We start from the raw sequence: 16,808 nt of genomic DNA, 5'->3' as shown, positions 1-16,808 counted from the left end.
CTGTAAGGAAGCGATAAACTCGCGTTTTACTTCCAGTGAAACGCTTAGGTTTATGCATGATCTTTTTCTCTTTACCCTGTTTTCTTTTTCCCCCTTTTTTTTCTTTTTTTCTTCTTCTTTTCCTTAAGGGAAAGGTCTTAATACGGCACTTTGCACCATACGTTGCAGGGTAAACGGTCTGGAAACGTTACACACAGCAATTAGGGCTAGGTTATTAGGCAGGCGGGCACGTCGCCTAATACCTTCCTAACGCCATCTTCCACGAAACCTTATTTTTATTCCGCTTCAGTGTTATTGTTACTGTTCGCAAACCCTCGTATGCATGCGCTTAACCGACAACTCTCTCGGTCTTTAACTCCGTGGAGGAACGACAGCCCTCGATTTGCCTGTCTCCCTTTCAGACCTATTACCTTTTTGAGACTGCTCCTAGCTTCCTCTTACTCTTGCATGCTGGCCTCACAGGCGACGACCAAAATGAACCACCGGATCCCCAGGTCTTGCTGCTTCTCTTCGAGATGTCCCCCTTCGGTGGGCTACCCTGCCAAACAAACCAAAAAGACTGCCGAGGCCGCGAGGGTACCAGATTTTCAGACCGCTTCTCCGAGGCTTTCGGGGTGACTGACGTCACCGCTTCGCTTCACGTTACTCACAGCTACCTTCGTCTATTACTTAGGGCTAAACCTGTTTCTGTTTGCAGAGGGGCTTGTTGCTTGTTTAAACTTGACATATAGTCCATAACCTGCTCTGCATGCTCCCTAGTCCCTTCTGCTTTTGCAACACTTGTGGTAATTCAAGGCGGTAATTAAGAGTCCCCATTGCCCCATAGGCTGGAGCGAGACATTGCTGCTGCTCTGAGGAGGTGCCTAAAAGCCACGCTGTTTTCGCTAGCATCACTGGGGCTTCCCAGAGCCCATCGGTGTTCTCTTTGGCTCTTCCCGAGCCTTTTAGGTTTTTTAGGCTATTCCTTAGCCCTCCATTTTAGGGCAATGTTCTCCTTAAGCACTGCGCACAGCACGATTATCCCAGATCAGCCACATCGTGCACACACAGAGGCTTCTGAGAGGCGGCTCAGAAGAAAAGAGAGAAAAGTCTCTTTGTCATCCGCACATTCACCCGTCAACACTCTTCACCAGGAAGTGCTCTAAGTTCCTGTTTCTCTAAAGCGGGACTGAGTCGAGGCGGAGACGCACATCGCACCCCATCTTTGTTAGAACGCCTCACTGCTGCGGGCACTGGGTCTGGCAGCAGTTTGAGGAATGTTTGGGGCCTTGCACAGAGTGCAGGGGAAGGTCTGGAGTCAGTGACAACATTGCGGCAGGGCTCGGAGGCGTTTTGGGGCCTGTGGGGGTGTTGGGGCCGGATTTGTGGGTGGTTTAGTGGGTGGTTTAATGGCTCTGGGGGGGCTGGTTGCAGGAAGGGTGGGACTCTGCGGGGCCCTCAGGGCAGGGGTGCCATCCCAGATGCGTAGTGAGCACACAGGGGTGCCCTACGTGGCTCTCAGCTCGGCGGGAGCAGCCACCGGTCTCCCACCCCACCAGACAGGGGAGCGGGGCGGGGGGGGGGGGGGAGGAGAGGAGGTGGAGGGATCTATGAGCTCGCAGAGAACGCCAGAGGAGGCAGCAGGGAACTCCCCAAGGACCCCGCGTCCCAGACGAGAGGAGGCATCAGGCTGCCGTGCCGCTGCTAGAGACATCCAGACCCCCGCGCAGACACCCCACACACACTCCTCCAGGCTGCGTCCGCAGGGGCGAGCGCACGCCCCGGCCCGCGCTGGGGAGGAACCGGGGCCCTACAGGCGACACACGCAAAAGGGAGAGTCAGAGCCGCGCTCCGGCAGACCCGGCGCGGCGCGGCCCCCGGCCCGACTCCCCCCCCCCGCCCCGCCGCCTCCACGCAGCGACGGCCCCGGCTGGCAGGACACAGCCCGACACCCGCGGCCACCCGAAGGCACACGCTCGCCTCACCGCGGCCCCCACATGCTCGACTCCAGCCCGCCTCTGCCCTCGCCCGCCGCCGTCCAGCGAAAACACCCGCCCTGCTCGCCGCCATCTTGCCCGCCGCCGCACCGCGCGTGCGCCGGCCGCCCAGGGCTCGCGCCGCCGCACCGCGCGTGCGCCGGCCGCCCAGGGCTCGCGCCGCCGCACCGCGCGTGCGCCGGCCGCCCAGGGCTCGCGCCGCCGCACCGCGCGTGCGCCGGCCGCCCAGGGCTCGCGCCGCCGCACCGCGCGTGCGCCGGCCGCCCAGGGCTCGCGCCGCCGCACCGCGCGTGCGCCGGCCGCCCAGGGCTCGCGCCGCCGCACCGCGCGTGCGCCGGCCGCCCAGGGCTCGCGCCGCCGCACCGCGCGTGCGCCGGCCGCCCAGGGCTCGCGCCGCCGCACCGCGCGTGCGCCGGCCGCCCAGGGCTCGCGCCGCCGCACCGCGCGTGCGCCGGCCGCCCAGGGCTCGCGCCGCCGCACCGCGCGTGCGCCGGCCCAGGACCGCGCGAGAGGGGCGGGGGGAGCGCGAGGGGCGGGGGGAGCGGAGCGCGAGGGGCGGGGGGAGCGCGAGGGGCGGGGGAGCGGAGCGCGAGGGGCGGGGGGAGCGCGAGGGGCGGGGGGAGCGCGAGGGGCGGGGGGAGCGCGAGGGGCGGGGGGAGCGCGAGGGGCGGGGGGAGCGCGAGGGGCGGGGGGAGCGCGAGGGGCGGGGGGAGCGGAGCGCGAGGCAGCCCAGACCCGCAATGGCCCCACCCTCGCGTGGTCGCAGCGCCGCGCTGCAGCCGGCCGGCTCCCGCGCGCCAACCGCAGCCCGCCGCGCCACCCCGGCGCTCAGGCCGAGCAGCGAGCGCCCCGAGGCTGCTCTGCCCGCGCCCGAGAGAGCGGCGGGCTTCAGCGAGCAGGCGCTGGGGCTGCCCCGGGGAGAGAGCGCCGCGGAGCAGCTCCGAGACGGCACTGCCCGTCCCCGCGCCCCCAGGAAGCACCGAGAAGGAAAAGCCCTCTCGGGAAAAGCGCTCCCGGTCCGTGAGCACCGGGCAGGGGGCACGAGCGCGGCCCCTGCGCTTACCCGTCCCCGAGAGAGCGCAGAGTAGCGGCCAACGCGGCGACCGGCAGCGCGCACGTGTGCGCCGGCTGCCCGCAACGGTCTCCGTACGCAGCGGTGGCCGCCGGCGGCTGCAGTGCTGCCTTGTCGACACGCGAGGGCAGCCGTGAGCGCGCCGGAACGCAATGCGCATGCGCGCCCCCCTCCCGCGTGCACTGCCGCCTTTCAGACACGCGAGGGCAGCAAGGAGCAGGGCGCAGCGCTTTCCTGCCCCCCTTGCAAAATACTCGCTAGGCAAAAGTGGCTTGGGCTCCTCCCGAACGCTTACCTGGCTTCATTACTACAGCTATTAGGAACCGAAGTGCATAGCCTTCTAGCAAAGGGAACGACCGTCTTTTCAAAACTTCCCGCGACTCCCCAGAATTGTCACTGCCTTGCATCAGCAGCCAGCTTCTTCCAACCCAGCCGCAAGAAACATTTTGCCTTCCCGGCAGAACTTTCTGCTCCCCGGGGGGTCCAAAGGAAACCCGTCACTCACTACTGTCTGTCAAAACGTACCGGAAGCCCTCAAATACAGGACAAGACGCCTTCTCTAAGGAAGCTGACTACTAGGTCTGCTTCACGGCAGCTTCTCCCCAGTATCAGGGCCCACTCAATAAACAAAATAGGACGAGAAATGTCTTAATCTGCTCCAAGTGCTTTCGTATAAGAGAACAACATCAAAACGAGGTATTATTGCATTTAGCCTCCACTACACGTGCTACCCCAGCGCCACGGACTTGCTTTAAAGCATCAGTGACGTACGCGGTCTGGCAGTAATTAATATTCACAGAATGAATACGCACTCGATCGAGTACGGGTGTTCATAAAAAGCTTTGCCAGTGCGTCGCTAGGTAACAAACCTAGACAAGCAGCTATTTGCCCTGATCCTTCGGCTTACATTTCTTCTGCCGGATGTAGTCAAACGTACCTGCATGCAGTGGCCTTGCGAGGCAGTGACACGGTGTCCGTGGGGTGGCTGTTCCAGGGTCTCTCGGGCTGTTCCAGGGTCCTCGGACAGCAACGGTGCTGGTCAACTTTCCCTTGCGCTGCACAGCAGGACAGCTCCGCACCGTGCCCTCCCAGCACCGCTACTCCTCCCAGCAGCTGCCTAACCGGCCCCAATCCTGAGCAAAGCTACGACCCCCAGGAGCCCGCAGCACCCCTCCTACTCTTCCCGCCCTCCCCATTTCCAAGAGGGATAGCCACAGCCCCCGGGGACAACCCTGCCTGGTCACGCTGCTGTCCGAAAAGCGGATTCGTTGCCCGCTGTGCACTAAGCCAATAATGACACGCTCAGGAGAGACATTTGCTTATTTATTTGAGTTGTGCAAGCCTGGCTGCTCGGTGTTTTCCCCACAAATCAAGCGCAACTTCCCCCCCCCCGCCCCGGCTTTCCAAGTAGCATTTATACAAGTTGCAAGGTTTGCAACTTTCCCTCTTACACCGGTTGGTTAGTGATTTACATACAATTCTAATATTGCTTACACACCATTTTAAAACTACGCATGCTCAGGGGAGGGGTCTTCACCCGGGCACAGGTCTTTCTGACCTATGGGCGTGATTTTCTTGTATTATAATGAGGACAGTTCAGTTCGGGGATACCTCAAATTCCTTTGCTAAATTGGCAACGTCTACATAGAAAACAAAACATTTTGATTTACTACTTCTTTAAGGCTTTAGCACTTCTAGCATGGCCTTGATTAAAGAATTATTTCCTCCCAGGAAATGGGGGGGGGGGGGGGGTGTTTCTCCTCATCTGCCTAGTTTAAACAGCAGGAACATTCTTTCTGAGCTTCCAAGGTTGTCTTGCAACACCATCGGAGATGGAAAACACTTCCTGCCCTGTACCGGGGAAAAACAGGGGCATTCCACTGTCCCCTGTGACCTGTGGGGACTCAGGCGTGAGTGACACATGTCCAGTAAGGAACAGACCCAGCGGGCACTACAGCTCCTGGCCTGCCACGCGGCCGCCTGCTGGGAACCCCGCTGGCAGGGACCTGCCGCCGCCGCCCCCCCCCCCCCCGCGGGGCCACCTCGAGAGGCGCAGCATGGTCACCCAGTAGCCCCCACTGTAGTGAGAAGACTACACCTCCCAGCATACCGTGCACGCGAAAAGGGCGGCCCGGAAGCCCAGTGCCGGAAGACTACCGCTCCCAGCATGCCGCGCTCAGCACAAACATGCCCGACCGGAAGCCCAGTGCCGGAAGACTACTGCTCCCGGCATGCCGCGCCGAAAGCTACGGCTCCCCGCATTCCCGCACCCCAACTCCCGCCCCCCACCCGCAGCGCTGGGGCACCTTTGACCCTCGGCACATTCCGTTCCTTTCCGTCCCGCCCCCCTTCCCCTTCCCCCCTGTCCCCCCGGAAACGGCCGCAGAGCCCCGAGCGCGGCCCCGCCGGCCCCACCACCGGCCCGGGGCTCCCCCGACACCCCCGCGACCGGCCCCGCCTCAGCTCCGACACTGCCCCCGCCCCTCCACGACCCTCCTCCCCCCGCTCCCCGACACGCTCCCGAGCTGACACAGGAGACCCCCCCCCCCCCCCCCCGCGCTCCTCTGACCGCGCAGTAAACCGCACCACAGCCCCGGCGCACCCCCTTCCTCCCCCCGCCTCCGTGGCCCCGGGACGCTCCCAGCCGCCGGGACCCCCGGCACATGCGGGACCCGCAGCCTGCAGTGCGCCTCCCCCGGCCCCGCTCACCTCCTCCGCGGGGCGGCCGCCGGGCTGGTCCCGAAGGGCCGTGCTCCGTGGCAGCTCCGCTGCCCAGCTCCTGCCCCAGCACCAGCTCCCCCCAACTGCAGCCCCAGCCCCCAAATGTGGGCCTGCCCTTGCCATCAGCCCCACCTGGGGCCTGTCCTGCCACCCAGCTCCCCCTGGCATTCATCCCAGCCCCAGGGCCCGCAGCTGTGGGCCTGCAGGAACTGGGCAGGGGGCCTGGCCATCAGCCCCTTCAGGGACAGCTGGGGCTGCCAGGGCAGCAGAGGCACCCCCACTCTCCTGACAGCAGCTTGCTGAGAGCTGAAGGGAGAGCCCTGCCTGGGGTGTAGAGTGCGGAAAGGGGAGTATGCGGAGCACAAGAGAACAAATCGAGAGCTCTGGGTGCAACACAAGTCAAGAAAAAAAAAAAAAAAAAAAAGAACAACGATAGAGCAAACAGAGTGACTCGGGGGGCACCAAAAGGAGGGCCCTGGGGCACACCCAGAAGCACCCCGAAAACTCCAGGACAGGAGAAAAAGCTAAACAGAGACCTCTGCGGCGTGCCGCAAAACACACACGGGGCCACGGGGCGCACCGAAAGGCACGCAGAGGGCTCGGGGGCAACCCAGAATGTGAACTGAGGGGTCCTGAGGGCATCAGAGGGCAAGTGCAGGGCTCTGGGGCAGACCAAAATACAGAGGAAGGGCCTTGGCGCACACCAGAGGGGTCACCAGGCACGCCGCAGGGCTCAACGCGGCTGACAGGATGGCGCCTGCAGGCTGCCCCAGGCACACGAGCGACACTGCGGAGTGCCAAAAGCAAATCCGGGAGCGGTTCGGGGACCTCACGCAGCCCTGGAGGGGCTCTGGCAGCCCTCGCGATGAGGGGAAACACCCCCAAGAGCCCCGAGGGTCCAGGCAACGCAAGGGAAATTCCCCGCAGCTCTGGGAACAGCACCGGGCTCCCTGGCAAGTGCAGGCACTCCCAAGTACATGGGACTCGGGGACCAGCTCCCAGCCCCGGACACAATGCATAACCTCCTGCCTCAGGCATCGTGTTCAGGCAAACCGCCCTGGAGCTCGGCACCAGCGTGCCTCCCCTTACCTACGATATCCAAAGAGTCACCGCCGCACCAGCGTCTGTCCGTACGTCCGTCCGTCGGGGAAGGGTCAGCTCCTGCCCCTGCCCTCGACATGGCAGGTGTCCGAGTAGCCTCCCCCCAGTGCTTTTTCCTTCAGGGCTAGGATTCAGCTCGGAGAGCTGAGAGGAAAATGCCTGATCCCGCCTGCCTGCACTTCTGCCCCAACCCAGGCCAGAGCCCCTCAGGTTACTTAGTCCTCAGCGCTGCCTCGGGGAGGCCAAAATAACTGCTAACGGTCATTAGCCATACTTACCCTAGTTACCCGTGCCAGAACGCCTCCTCCTGTAGCAGTTCCTGGTGATATCGAGGGGCCGCTGCATTCTGGCTTCCTTGTTTCATCCCGTCCCTTCGGTATTAACCGCAAGCAAACGCTCGTCCGTCTCTTCTCCTCGTCAGCATTTGCTGTCCTTGGTTCCATCTCTGTAAGGAAGCGATAAACTCGCGTTTTACTTCCAGTGAAACGCTTAGGTTTATGCACAATCTTTTTCTCTTTACCCTGTTTTCTTTTTCCCCCTTTTTTTTCTTCTTTTCCTTAAGGGAAAGGTCTTAATACGGCACTTTGCACCATACGTTGCAGGGTAAACGGTCTGGAAACGTTACACGCAGCAATTAGGGCTAGGTTATTAGGCAGGCGGGCACGTCGCCTAATACCTTCCTAACGCCATCTTCCACGAAACCTTATTTTTATTCCGCTTCAGTGTTATTGTTACTGTTCGCAAACCCTCGTATGCATGCGCTTAACCGACAACTCTCTCGGTCTTTAACTCCGTGGAGGAACGACAGCCCTCGATTTGCCTGTCTCCCTTTCAGACCTATTACCTTTTTGAGACTGCTCCTAGCTTCCTCTTACTCTTGCATGCTGGCCTCACAGGCGACGACCAAAACGAACAACTGCATCGCTAGGTCTAGCCCCCTCTCTTCAAGATGTGCCCCTTCGCGGCTTACGTTTCTTGGTCTCTTCAACTTCAGCCGTGGCAATTAATCTAAAAAAGTAAGTATGACATCTATTCCTTTCCGTAGCTGCGTGTACGATAACAAAACAAAAGAGAAACAGCCAAAGCAAAGCTAAGGCAGACACAGGCAACAGCAGCCACAGGGCAGGAACGGGTTACTCAGTCCTCAGCGCTGCCTCGGGGAGGCCGAAATAACTGCTAACGGTCATTAGCCATACTTACCCTAGTTACCCGTGCCAGAACGCCTCCTCCTGTAGCAGTTCCTGGTGATATCGAGGGGCCGCTGCATTCTGGCTTCCTTGTTTCATCCCGTCCCTTCGGTATTAACCGCAAGCAAACGCTCGTCCGTCTCTTCTCCTCGTCAGCATTTGCTGTCCTTGGTTCCATCTCTGTAAGGAAGCGATAAACTCGCGTTTTACTTCCAGTGAAACGCTTAGGTTTATGCATGATCTTTTTCTCTTTACCCTGTTTTCTTTTTCCCCCTTTTTTTTCTTTTTTTCTTCTTCTTTTCCTTAAGGGAAAGGTCTTAATACGGCACTTTGCACCATACGTTGCAGGGTAAACGGTCTGGAAACGTTACACACAGCAATTAGGGCTAGGTTATTAGGCAGGCGGGCACGTCGCCTAATACCTTCCTAACGCCATCTTCCACGAAACCTTATTTTTATTCCGCTTCAGTGTTATTGTTACTGTTCGCAAACCCTCGTATGCATGCGCTTAACCGACAACTCTCTCGGTCTTTAACTACGTGGAGGAACGACAGCCCTCGATTTGCCTGTCTCCCTTTCAAACCTATTACCTTTTTGAGACTGCTCCTAGCTTCCTCTTACTCTTGCATGCTGGCCTCACAGGCGACGACCAAAACGAACAACTGCATCGCTAGGTCCATCCCCCTCTCTTCAAGATGTGCCCCTTCGCGGCTTACGTTTCTTGGTCTCTTCAACTTCAGCCGTGGCAATTAATCTAAAAAAGTAAGTATGACATCTATTCCTTTCCGTAGCTGCGTGTACGATAACAAAACAAAAGAGAAACAGCCAAAGCAAAGCTAAGGCAGACACAGGCAACAGCAGCCACAGGGCAGGAACGGGTTACTCAGTCCTCAGCGCTGCCTCGGGGAGGCCGAAATAACTGCTAACAGTCATTAGCCATACTTACCCTAGTTACCCGTGCCAGAACGCCTCCTCCTGTAGCAGTTCCTGGTGATATCGAGGGGCCGCTGCATTCTGGCTTCCTTGTTTCATCCCGTCCCTTCGGTATTAACCGCAAGCAAACGCTCGTCCGTCTCTTCTCCTCGTCAGCATTTGCTGTCCTTGGTTCCACCTCTGTAAGGAAGCGATAAACTCGCGTTTTACTTCCAGTGAAACGCTTAGGTTTATGCATGATCTTTTTCTCTTTACCCTGTTTTCTTTTTCCCCCTTTTTTTTCTTTTTTTCTTCTTCTTTTCCTTAAGGGAAAGGTCTTAATACGGCACTTTGCACCATACGTTGCAGGGTAAACGGTCTGGAAACGTTACACACAGCAATTAGGGCTAGGTTATTAGGCAGGCGGGCACGTCGCCTAATACCTTCCTAACGCCATCTTCCACGAAACCTTATTTTTATTCCGCTTCAGTGTTATTGTTACTGTTCGCAAACCCTCGTATGCATGCGCTTAACCGACAACTCTCTCGGTCTTTAACTACGTGGAGGAACGACAGCCCTCGATTTGCCTGTCTCCCTTTCAGACCTATTACCTTTTTGAGACTGCTCCTAGCTTCCTCTTACTCTTGCATGCTGGCCTCACAGGCGACGACCAAAATGAACCACCGGATCCCCAGGTCTTGCTGCTTCTCTTCGAGATGTCCCCCTTCGGTGGGCTACCCTGCCAAACAAACCAAAAAGACTGCCGAGGCCGCGAGGGTACCAGATTTTCAGACCGCTTCTCCGAGGCTTTCGGGGTGACTGACGTCACCGCTTCGCTTCACGTTACTCACAGCTACCTTCGTCTATTACTTAGGGCTAAACCTGTTTCTGTTTGCAGAGGGGCTTGTTGCTTGTTTAAACTTGACATATAGTCCATAACCTGCTCTGCATGCTCCCTAGTCCCTTCTGCTTTTGCAACACTTGTGGTAATTCAAGGCGGTAATTAAGAGTCCCCATTGCCCCATAGGCTGGAGCGAGACATTGCTGCTGCTCTGAGGAGGTGCCTAAAAGCCACGCTGTTTTCGCTAGCATCACTGGGGCTTCCCAGAGCCCATCGGTGTTCTCTTTGGCTCTTCCCGAGCCTTTTAGGTTTTTTAGGCTATTCCTTAGCCCTCCATTTTAGGGCAATGTTCTCCTTAAGCACTGCGCACAGCACGATTATCCCAGATCAGCCACATCGTGCACACACAGAGGCTTCTGAGAGGCGGCTCAGAAGAAAAGAGAGAAAAGTCTCTTTGTCATCCGCACATTCACCCGTCAACACTCTTCACCAGGAAGTGCTCTAAGTTCCTGTTTCTCTAAAGCGGGACTGAGTCGAGGCGGAGACGCACATCGCACCCCATCTTTGTTAGAACGCCTCACTGCTGCGGGCACTGGGTCTGGCAGCAGTTTGAGGAATGTTTGGGGCCTTGCACAGAGTGCAGGGGAAGGTCTGGAGTCAGTGACAACATTGCGGCAGGGCTCGGAGGCGTTTTGGGGCCTGTGGGGGTGTTGGGGCAGGATTTGTGGGTGGTTTAGTGGGTGGTTTAATGGCTCTGGGGGGGCTGGTTGCAGGAAGGGTGGGACTCTGCGGGGCCCTCAGGGCAGGGGTGCCATCCCAGATGCGTAGTGAGCACACAGGGGTGCCCTACGTGGCTCTCAGCTCGGCGGGAGCAGCCACCGGTCTCCCACCCCACCAGACAGGGGAGCGGGGCGGGGGGGGGGGGGAGGAGAGGAGGTGGAGGGATCTATGAGCTCGCAGAGAACGCCAGAGGAGGCAGCAGGGAACTCCCCAAGGACCCCGCGTCCCAGACGAGAGGAGGCATCAGGCTGCCGTGCCGCTGCTAGAGACATCCAGACCCCCGCGCAGGCACCCCACACACACTCCTCCAGGCTGCGTCCGCAGGGGCGAGAGCACGCCCCGGCCCGCGCTGGGGAGGAACCGGGGCCCTACAGGCGACACACGCAAAAGGGAGAGTCAGAGCCGCGCTCCGGCAGACCCGGCGCCGCGCAGACCCGGCGCGGCGCGGCGCGGCGCGGCGCGGCACCCGGCCCGACTCCCCCCCCCCCCGCCCCGCCGCCTCCACGCAGCGACGGCCCCGGCTGGCAGGACACAGCCCGACACCCGCGGCCACCCGAAGGCGCACGCTCGCCTCACCGCGGCCCCCACATGCTCGACTCCAGCCCGCCTCTGCCCTCGCCCGCCGCCGTCCAGCGAAAACACCCGCCCTGCTCGCCGCCATCTTGCCCGCCGCCGCACCGCGCGTGCGCCGGCCGCCCAGGGCTCGCGCCGCCGCACCGCGCGTGCGCCGGCCGCCCAGGGCTCGCGCCGCCGCACCGCGCGTGCGCCGGCCGCCCAGGGCTCGCGCCGCCGCACCGCGCGTGCGCCGGCCGCCCAGGGCTCGCGCCGCCGCACCGCGCGTGCGCCGGCCCAGGACCGCGCGAGAGGGGCGGGGGGAGCGCGAGGGGCGGGGGGAGCGGAGCGCGAGGGGCGGGGGGAGCGCGAGGGGCGGGGGGAGCGCAGCGCGAGGGGCGGGGGGAGCGCGAGGGGCGGGGGGAGCGCGAGGGGCGGGGGGAGCGGAGCGCGAGGCAGCCCAGACCCGCAATGGCCCCACCCTCGCGTGGTCGCAGCGCCGCGCTGCAGCCGGCCGGCTCCCGCGCGCCAACCGCAGCCCGCCGCGCCACCCCGGCGCTCAGGCCGAGCAGCGAGCGCCCCGAGGCTGCTCTGCCCGCGCCCGAGAGAGCGGCGGGCTTCAGCGAGCAGGCGCTGGGGCTGCCCCGGGGAGAGAGCGCCGCGGAGCAGCTCCGAGACGGCACTGCCCGTCCCCGCGCCCCCAGGAAGCACCGAGAAGGAAAAGCCCTCTCGGGAAAAGCGCTCCCGGTCCGTGAGCACCGGGCAGGGGGCACGAGCGCGGCCCCTGCGCTTACCCGTCCCCGAGAGAGCGCAGAGTAGCGGCCAACGCGGCGACCGGCAGCGCGCACGTGTGCGCCGGCTGCCCGCAACGGTCTCCGTACGCAGCGGTGGCCGCCGGCGGCTGCAGTGCTGCCTTGTCGACACGCGAGGGCAGCCGTGAGCGCGCCGGAACGCAATGCGCATGCGCGCCCCCCTCCCGCGTGCACTGCCGCCTTTCAGACACGCGAGGGCAGCAAGGAGCAGGGCGCAGCGCTTTCCTGCCCCCCTTGCAAAATACTCGCTAGGCAAAAGTGGCTTGGGCTCCTCCCGAACGCTTACCTGGCTTCATTACTACAGCTATTAGGAACCGAAGTGCATAGCCTTCTAGCAAAGGGAACGACCGTCTTTTCAAAACTTCCCGCGACTCCCCAGAATTGTCACTGCCTTGCATCAGCAGCCAGCTTCTTCCAACCCAGCCGCAAGAAACATTTTGCCTTCCCGGCAGAACTTTCTGCTCCCCGGGGGGTCCAAAGGAAACCCGTCACTCACTACTGTCTGTCAAAACGTACCGGAAGCCCTCAAATACAGGACAAGACGCCTTCTCTAAGGAAGCTGACTACTAGGTCTGCTTCACGGCAGCTTCTCCCCAGTATCAGGGCCCACTCAATAAACAAAATAGGACGAGAAATGTCTTAATCTGCTCCAAGTGCTTTCGTATAAGAGAACAACATCAAAACGAGGTATTATTGCATTTAGCCTCCACTACACGTGCTACCCCAGCGCCACGGACTTGCTTTAAAGCATCAGTGACGTACGCGGTCTGGCAGTAATTAATATTCACAGAATGAATACGCACTCGATCGAGTACGGGTGTTCATAAAAAGCTTTGCCAGTGCGTCGCTAGGTAACAAACCTAGACAAGCAGCTATTTGCCCTGATCCTTCGGCTTACATTTCTTCTGCCGGATGTAGTCAAACGTACCTGCATGCAGTGGCCTTGCGAGGCAGTGACACGGTGTCCGTGGGGTGGCTGTTCCAGGGTCTCTCGGGCTGTTCCAGGGTCCTCGGACAGCAACGGTGCTGGTCAACTTTCCCTTGCGCTGCACAGCAGGACAGCTCCGCACCGTGCCCTCCCAGCACCGCTACTCCTCCCAGCAGCTGCCTAACCGGCCCCAATCCTGAGCAAAGCTACGACCCCCAGGAGCCCGCAGCACCCCTCCTACTCTTCCCGCCCTCCCCATTTCCAAGAGGGACAGCCACAGCCCCCGGGGACAACCCTGCCTGGTCACGCTGCTGTCCGAAAAGCGGATTCGTTGCCCACTGTGCACTAAGCCAATAATGACACGCTCAGGAGAGACATTTGCTTATTTATTTGAGTTGTGCAAGCCTGGCTGCTCGGTGTTTTCCCCACAAATCAAGCGCAACTTCCCCCCCCCCGCCCCGGCTTTCCAAGTAGCATTTATACAAGTTGCAAGGTTTGCAACTTTCCCTCTTACACCGGTTGGTTAGTGATTTACATACAATTCTAATATTGCTTACACACCATTTTAAAACTACGCATGCTCAGGGGAGGGGTCTTCACCCGGGCACAGGTCTTTCTGACCTATGGGCGTGATTTTCTTGTATTATAATGAGGACAGTTCAGTTCGGGGATACCTCAAATTCCTTTGCTAAATTGGCAACGTCTACATAGAAAAGAAATAGTAAATCAAAATGTTTTGTTTAAGGCTTTAGCACTTCTAGCATGGCCTTGATTAAAGAATTATTTCCTCCCAGGAAATGGGGGGGGGGGTACCTCCTCATCTGCCTAGTTTAAACAGCAGGAACACTTTCTGAGCTTCCAAGGTTGTCTTGCAACACCATCGGAGATGGAAAACACTTCCTGCCCTGTACCGGGGAAAAACAGGGGCATGGTCACCCAGTAGCCCCGCCTGAGAAGACTACACCTCCCAGCATACCGTGCACGCGAAAAGGGCGGCCCGGAAGCCCAGTGCCGGAAGACTACTGCTCCCGGCATGCCATGCCAAGCAACATGGCCGCCCGGAAGCCCAGTGCCGGAAGACTACCGCTCCCAGCATGCCGCGCTCAGAACAAACATGCCCCACCGGAAGCCCAGTGCCGGAAGACTACTGCTCCCGGCATGCCGCGCCGAAAGCTACGGCTCCCCGCATTCCCGCCCCCGCCCCTCCCGCCCCCCACCCGCAGCGCTGGGGCACCTTTGACCCTCGGCACATTCCGTTCCTTTCCGTCCCGCCCCCCTTCCCCTTCCCCCCTGTCCCCCCGGAAACGGCCGCAGAGCCCCGAGCGCGGCCCCGCCGGCCCCACCACCGGCCCGGGGCTCCCCCGACACCCCCGCGACCGGCCCCGCCTCAGCTCCGACACTGCCCCCGCCCCTCCACGACCCTCCTCCCCCCGCTCCCCGACACGCTCCCGAGCTGACACAGGAGACCCCCCCCCCCCCCCCCCGCGCTCCTCCGACCGCGCAGTAAACCGCACCACAGCCCCGGCGCACCCCCTTCCTCCCCCCGCCTCCGTGGCCCCGGGACGCTCCCAGCCGCCGGGACCCCCGGCACATGCGGGACCCGCAGCCTGCAGTGCGCCTCCCCCGGCCCCGCTCACCTCCTCCGCGGGGCGGCCGCCGGGCTGGTCCCGAAGGGCCGTGCTCCGTGGCAGCTCCGCTGCCCAGCTCCTGCCCCAGCACCAGCTCCCCCCAACTGCAGCCCCAGCCCCCAAATGTGGGCCTGCCCTTGCCATCAGCCCCACCTGGGGCCTGTCCTGCCACCCAGCTCCACCTGGCATTCATCCCAGCCCCAGGGCCCGCAGCTGTGGGCCTGCAGGAACTGGGCAGGGGGCCTGGCCATCAGCCCCTTCAGGGACAGCTGGGGCTGCCAGGGCAGCAGAGGCACCCCCACTCTCCTGACAGCAGCTTGCTGAGAGCTGAAGGGAGAGCCCTGCCTGGGGTGTAGAGTGCGGAAAGGGGAGTATGCGGAGCACAAGAGAACAAATCGAGAGCTCTGGGTGCAACACAAGTCAAGAAAAAAAAAAAAAAAAAAGAACAACGATAGAGCAAACAGAGTGACTCGGGGGGCACCAAAAGGAGGGCCCTGGGGCACACCCAGAAGCACCCCGAAAACTCCAGGACAGGAGAAAAAGCTAAACAGAGACCTCTGCGGCGTGCCGCAAAACACACACGGGGCCACGGGGCGCACCGAAAGGCACGCAGAGGGCTCGGGGGCAACCCAGAATGTGAACTGAGGGGTCCTGAGGGCATCAGAGGGCAAGCGCAGGGCTCTGGGGCAGACCAAAATACAGAGGAAGGGCCTTGGCGCACACCAGAGGGGTCACCAGGCACGCCGCAGGGCTCAACGCGGCTGACAGGATGGCGCCTGCAGGCTGCCCCAGGCACACGAGCGACACTGCGGAGTGCCAAAAGCAAATCCGGGAGCGGTTCGGGGACCTCACGCAGCCCTGGAGGGGCTCTGGCAGCCCTCGCGATGAGGGGAAACACCCCCAAGAGCCCCGAGGGTCCAGGCAACGCAAGGGAAATTCCCCGCAGCTCTGGGAACAGCACCGGGCTCCCTGGCAAGTGCAGGCACTCCCAAGTACATGGGACTCGGGGACCAGCTCCCAGCCCCGGACACAATGCATAACCTCCTGCCTCAGGCATCGTGTTCAGGCAAACCGCCCTGGAGCTCGGCACCAGCGTGCCTCCCCTTACCTACGATATCCAAAGAGTCACCGCCGCACCAGCGTCTGTCCGTACGTCCGTCCGTCGGGGAAGGGTCAGCTCCTGCCCCTGCCCTCGACATGGCAGGTGTCCGAGTAGCCTCCCCCCAGTGCTTTTTCCTTCAGGGCTAGGATTCAGCTCGGAGAGCTGAGAGGAAAATGCCTGATCCCGCCTGCCTGCACTTCTGCCCCAACCCAGGCCAGAGCCCCTCAGGTTACTTAGTCCTCAGCGCTGCCTCGGGGAGGCCAAAATAACTGCTAACGGTCATTAGCCATACTTACCCTAGTTACCCGTGCCAGAACGCCTCCTCCTGTAGCAGTTCCTGGTGATATCGAGGGGCCGCTGCATTCTGGCTTCCTTGTTTCATCCCGTCCCTTCGGTATTAACCGCAAGCAAACGCTCGTCCGTCTCTTCTCCTCGTCAGCATTTGCTGTCCTTGGTTCCATCTCTGTAAGGAAGCGATAAACTCGCGTTTTACTTCCAGTGAAACGCTTAGGTTTATGCATGATCTTTTTCTCTTTACCCTGTTTTCTTTTCCCCCCTTTTTTTTCTTTTTTTCTTCTTCTTTTCCTTAAGGGAAAGGTCTTAATACGGCACTTTGCACCATACGTTGCAGGGTAAACGGTCTGGAAACGTTACACACAGCAATTAGGGCTAGGTTATTAGGCAGGCGGGCACGTCGCCTAATACCTTCCTAACGCCATCTTCCACGAAACCTTATTTTTATTCCGCTTCAGTGTTATTGTTACTGTTCGCAAACCCTCGTATGCATGCGCTTAACCGACAACTCTCTCGGTCTTTAACTACGTGGAGGAACGACAGCCCTCGATTTGCCTGTCTCCCTTTCAGACCTATTACCTTTTTGAGACTGCTCCTAGCTTCCTCTTACTCTTGCATGCTGGCCTCACAGGCGACGACCAAAACGAACAACTGCATCGCTAGGTCTAGCCCCCTCTCTTCAAGATGTGCCCCTTCGGGGCTTACGTTTCTTGGTCTCTTCAACTTCAGCCGTGGCAATTAATCTAAAAAAGTAAGTATGACATCTATTCCTTTCCGTAGCTGCGTGTACGATAACAAAACAAAAGAGAAACAGCCAAAGCAAAGCTAAGGCAGATACAGGCAACAGCAGCCACAGGGCAGGAACGGGTTACTCAGTCCTCAGCGCTGCCTCGGGGAGGCCA

This window comes from Dromaius novaehollandiae, chromosome 11 (assembly GCF_036370855.1).
Source record: "Dromaius novaehollandiae isolate bDroNov1 chromosome 11, bDroNov1.hap1, whole genome shotgun sequence".
In the NCBI taxonomy this organism is placed as follows: domain Eukaryota; kingdom Metazoa; phylum Chordata; class Aves; order Casuariiformes; family Dromaiidae; genus Dromaius; species Dromaius novaehollandiae.
Note: the sequence above shows the minus strand (reverse complement) of the source record.